A 6,000-nucleotide genomic window follows, 5' to 3' on the forward strand; every position below is an offset into this window, starting at 1 on the left:
CTACTGAGTCACTTGACTTTTATAAGTCACAAATGAGTCGATACAAGTCAACACATTGAAAACTATAGTTCACTTTACATATATTAGTAGTAGAGTAAGTGTTTCGTGCAATGAGCCAAATTGCCAAAGACTGTGCCATTATCATTGTATGTAAGGCCTGTGCCTTAAATAAGACTTGATTTTATATAAGACTGGGTTCATCTGCACTAATGACACTCAGACTCAGGACTTCAGTGAAGCATTTTTCAACAAGAAAGTGTCAATGTGCTATATGTTGGGAGATGATGAAGAAACACATCATTTCAGTATTCTAAGAGTATGTTCCCAAAGCTAAAATAAAATGCCAATAATAATCTCAGTGAAAGTGTGTTAAGCAAAGGATTTATATCCAACAGTTCTATAAAAGAAACTGAAACAGTAAACTTGAGCCACATAAAAATTCTAGAGCTATAGTAATTTTGGAAGCATAATATGATAATGGCAATATTATCATTATTTATTAGACTAAGAATACACATTATAGCTAGGTTCTGTACATATATTGATTATTTTATGCAATCTTCATAATAACATTACCAACAAATATTCTTATTTATATTTGGCACTGTGAGAGGCAGAATTTCCAAAATGGCCCAGTAGAGATCTGCCTCCCTAATCTCTGGACCCTAAGAATATGACATAATATTGCTTCATTGTCTCTGTTATGTTTCATGACACTTTCACATTAGGAAAAGAAAGATTATCTGTGTGGGCCTGATCTAATCGTCTGATGCCTTAAATGTAGAGAGCTTTCTTAGAATGGTGGCAGAAGGGGAAGTCATAGAGATTTGAAACATGAAGACTTGTTGCTCTGTGTCTGTTTTTGAAGATGGGAGGGCCATGGGGAAGGAAGGTGGGTGTCCTCTACTGTTGTAACTTAAAGAAAACAAACAAAAGAAAAAAAAACCTGAACTGCCATAGACCACTGTGAGGTATTAAGATACAGAGATTGTTGAGAGTTAGGGGCTGGTTACAACAGGTAGTCAGCATTACATTGACTAGTATAGTAATTCATGCCAAGAAAACAATGAAAGCAAAAACCTAGGGTAAGAATCTCTCAAGCATGCAGGGCACTGATGCAATTGCAATTGAACTGTTCCATGCTTCCTATTGCCAATCCTTACCTGGTGCAGAACTCTGCAAGAGTGATCCTCCCTACTGTCTTCCCACGTGTTTATCTTTGTTGACTCTCTGGCTAGTGGATGCTGCCTTCATTCTCAGTGTATTCACATTGCACCAACCTGAAAGTGTCTAGCCAAGCAATAGTAACTTGCCTATTACTAGTGCTAAAACAAATTATCTTCTCGTTTTGATTTACTGAGTTATATTCATGGAAATTTCAAAGCAAAAGAGTTGAAATCGTGTGCTAAAATCACTGTCTTGACCGGGTGTAGTGGCTCACACCTGTAATCCCAGCACTTTGCGAGGCCGAGGCGGGCGGATCACGAGGTCAAGGGATCGAGACCATCCTGGTCAACATGGTGAAACCCTGTCTCTACTAAAAATACAAAAATTAGCTGGGCGTGGTGGCGCGCACCTGTAGTCCCAGCTGCTTGGGAGGCTAAGGCAGGAGAATCGCTTGAACCCGGGAGGCGGAGGTTGCAGTGAGCTGAGATCACACCACTGCACTCCAGCATGGCGACAGAGTGAGACTCCATCAAAAAGAAAAAAAAAAGTCACTGTCTTGAAATGAAACTCTTATCATAAGTTGGTGGAAATATTTTAATGTCTCCTCCAAACCTCTCTTCGGACACAATCCAACCCAAGACACAATGCCTTTGGATAAGTTTATCCTTTGACTCAATTAAAAAACTAGGAAGGAATATCCCCACTTAGATTAAAAGTTGTATTGCATGAATGTTTGGAGTATTTGAAATAGAAGGTAAGAATAACTTATTTTGAGGCCTCAATAAATGAAAATATTACAAGGATTATAAAGAAATAATTTTAATGATACTTAGTTTATTCTTATATGAGATGTGAGTTTCTCAACAGTGGCATGATTGACATTTTGTATTGGAAACTTCTTTGTTGGAGTGGTGGTGGGAGAGGCTGTCCTGTGTATCGTAAAATATTTTGCGGCATCTCTGGTCTGTTATCCACCAGATGGCAGTACCACTCCCCAAGTGTGACAACCCAAAATATTTCCAGAAATGTCCAAAATCTCCCCTAATCCGCTAGATTTATATGTTATTTAAACCAACTGCTCGATAATTTTATCTTGAGTAAAAAAATGAGGAATTCAGAACAATTGATCTTAGGAGTTTTTGGTTTCTGTGCTTAGCACATTCGGCCAACCTGCAAAAATTGTCCTTTGAGAACAAATCTAGTAAATTAGCAATACAAATGTTCAGTAATTAATAGAAATATCTATAGACATTGGAATACATTTTGTTTGAAGTTCATGTCCCTTTGAATATTTTCAAGATGGCACGGGCCTCAGTAATGTCACATAATAATCTGTAGATTATTTCTGTGAGGGAAAATAAAGACCTCAACAAACTGTAGTATATACTGAATCAGCAAAACTTCTGACAAAGCAAGTGTGGCAAAGACTGTTGAAAATAAAATGAAGTCTCTCTTTCTGGGGTGGCAATCTAAAAAGCCATTCCTTGGGTTGTCTTGACAGGAAAGGTTAATGTTGAAGCAGATGTGTTAGCTTACCGGGAGAAAAAGACCTTGACTCAGCACTGACTCCTCACATGAACGCTGGGTGTGCATTTAAACCAGCGCTACAAAATAATCTCAGAATTCTTGGCGGAAAAGGACCTTGAAGGCCGGACACACGCCTATAATCCCAGCACTTTGAGAGGCTGAGGTGGGAGAATTGTTTAAGGCCAGGAATTTGAGACGAGCCTGGACAATATAGCAAGACCCTATCTGAACCAAAACACATATGCGCGCGTGTGCGCACACATACACATACACACACACACACACACACACAAACACCTTTTTAATTAGCTGAGCACAGTGGCATGAACCTGTAGTTCCAGCTACTCAAGAGGCTGAGGTGGGAGGATGGCTTGAGTTCAGGAGTTTGAGGCTGCAGTAAGCTATGACTGCACCACTGCACTCCAGCCTGGGCAATAGGTGAGACTCTGTCTTTTAAAAAATAAAAATAAAGGACCTCAGCGATCCTACTGTGATTTGCTTGTTTTACAAATGTAGAACCTGACAGATTTCATTACTTGATCTTAGAGAATAGAGAGATATTTATCTCATGTCACAGTAAATTTTGCAGACTTATTTTTGGGAAATGCACTATAGAATATAAATTCAGTTTTAATATCTCTTTACATATAATAAAATATAAGATTGTAACTAGAGGTTGGATAATGGCTTACGGTTCTTCCCTCACTAATAGATGCATAGTAAATCATAATGAGTTTGACCAGGAGAAGAGTCTCTTTTATGATTGGCTTAGTTTGAATTTTTACCCTTCCCTGTATAGGTTCATGCTTTCCTAGAATCACACTGCCCAGTCCTTCATTTAGGATCCTTAATGCTGAACAAATTTTAAGGTGGAGCTCACTGACTCATAGTGTTGAGTTCAGGAAGCAATGAGCTGAAAATGGTGGAAAAGACTGTCCTATTAAAAAAAAAAAGGACGGAAAATTTAAGCAAAAATGTTTCTATCAGATACTGTGGATATCATATTGTCCTTTTTATCATTTATCTTCTGCTAAACTCATGTGTTATTCTAACACATTGAGTAGCTCCGTTTGCTAAATATTTGGTTATTATCTCACTATTTTGAAACTGTCTTGTTAATTATGTCATTCATTTTAGATAATCAAAAGAGAACTTACAGTTTCAAGGCCCATCCATACTTTGACCTGCCTTCCAACCCTAACTAACTTCATCTCCTTTCTTTATCACTTAAACTATACTTTCAAGGCCACATTTTACCTTCCACCAAACCCATCCTAAACTCCCAAATCCAAGTCTTGCAGTTTTCCACTTTTCCAGTCATGCAGCTGAGCATTGCTGGAGAAAATCATTTATCATGCTTGCCGAATGCAATAGATAGAACAGTGTGTATATGTATTTAATTTGCATCTGTCAATATACTGCAGGATTAATGTCCTTGGGGATTCAAGACACATGAAAATTGTAGAAGTAATGTTGTTTTGGCTTAGAAAAAAATAAACTCTACATTCTTAAAAAATGTCCCATGTTACATTTTTCTCAACTACAATTCTGATTAAATTTTCTTCTTATTATTCAAATTGAAAATCTTTCTCAACACTCTAGAGAGTAAGTATTCTATGTTGCTAATCAGAAGATTGATATTCTTAAAGCTCAACTGAACATGTGTTAGGTTTATGAACACTAAGTAATAAAACAAAGGATCTATGACTTTAAAATATGTTTCCAAAGAAAGTCTAGACCACAGCAGGATTCCAGGCAGATACCTGGAGTTTCACATGCTGCAGGCCAAACCAGCTATTCCCTCCTGCTCCCACCCCACTACCACAAACTAAGAAACAATCTCCTCAAAGACAGTAATTAGAACTGATTATGCACTTCCCACTAAAAAAAGCAAGCAGACCAGATGCAGTGTCTCATGCCTGTAATCCCAGCACTATGGGAGGACGAGGTGGGTGGATCACAAGGTCAGGAGATCGAGACCATCCTGGCTAACACAGTGAAACCCTGTCTCTACCAAAAATACAAAAAATTAGCCAGGCGTGGTGGCGGGCACCTGTAGTCCCAGCTACTCCGGAGGCTGAGGCAGGAGAATTGCTTGAACCTGGGATGCGGAGGTTGCTGTGAGCCGATATCGTGCCCCTGCACTCCAGCCTAGGCAACAGAGCGAGACCCCATCTCAAAAAAAAAAGAAAAAAAAAGGCAAGCAAACCCTTTCTAATTAACTACATTAACCACATCAAGTTTCTGTTTACTGAAATCATCATTAAAAGTCTAAGACTCCCAGATTATCCATCAGCACTAGAGATCTTATCCGCATGTAGTCTTCTCATCCTTAGACCTTTGTCTTCCACTTTGTTCAATCCCACCCATCTGACAACCACAGAAAGCTGAGCCTTAGCTAATAATTTAACTTTATTTGGAAGGTGTAAGCCTAGGGCAGCGAGCGTAAGAAAAAAGGAGAAGAAGGTAAGGAAAGATATGAAACAGATTTTATGTGTGCTGCTGGGCTGGCTACTGCTCTGTCATGAGTTGAGACAAAAGCAAGCCGGTTGCTAAGCCAGTATGTTCATTCACTTCATAGGATTTCTGTGGAATGGCTGCGAGTGGGTCCTTGCAGGTGTAGTCCATGGAAGAAAGAAAGAAAAGTAAATTTATCTTCCAAGCAATATCCTATTTCTATTTTCCTGTTGTATAAAGTTTAGCCCACAGGGTATTAGTTTTCATGCGTTTTAAAGATTTCCCCCTTGGGAAAATGGATCCAATACCTGATTGTGTGTTGTTAAGTCACAAATTGAGGGCCAGCTCTTAACAACCAGGCTTGGCAGGCAGAGAATGAGGGCCACCAGACCCAGGCTATACCTGGGATTACAGTCCTTTTGGAGAGCTCTGCAAGAGCACCAGCAAAGGGGGATATGGCAGTACTGCCTGGCAGGTGGGTGGTGGCTTTCTGAAGAAGGAGGTGGGGCAGGTCGCAGTGGCTCCCGCCTGTAATCCCAGCACTTTGTGAGGTCAAGGAGGGCGGATCACCTGAGGTCAGGAGTTTGAGACCAGCCTGACCAATATAGTGAAACCTCCTCTCTACAAAAAATACAAAAATCAGCCGTGTTTGGTGGCAGGTATCTGTAGTCCCAACTACTCGGGAGGCTGAGACAGGAGACTTGCTTGAGCCCTGGAGGCAAAGGTTGCAGTGAGTCAAGATCATGCCACTGCACCCCAGCCTGGGCAACAGAGTGAGACTCCATCAAAAACAAAAAAAGGGAGGTGGGAGGGGGCATCACTATCTTATATAAATTAAAATGATTACAA

The sequence above is a fragment of the Symphalangus syndactylus genome, chromosome 14 (genome assembly GCF_028878055.3).
Source record: "Symphalangus syndactylus isolate Jambi chromosome 14, NHGRI_mSymSyn1-v2.1_pri, whole genome shotgun sequence".
In the NCBI taxonomy this organism is placed as follows: Eukaryota; Metazoa; Chordata; class Mammalia; order Primates; family Hylobatidae; genus Symphalangus; species Symphalangus syndactylus.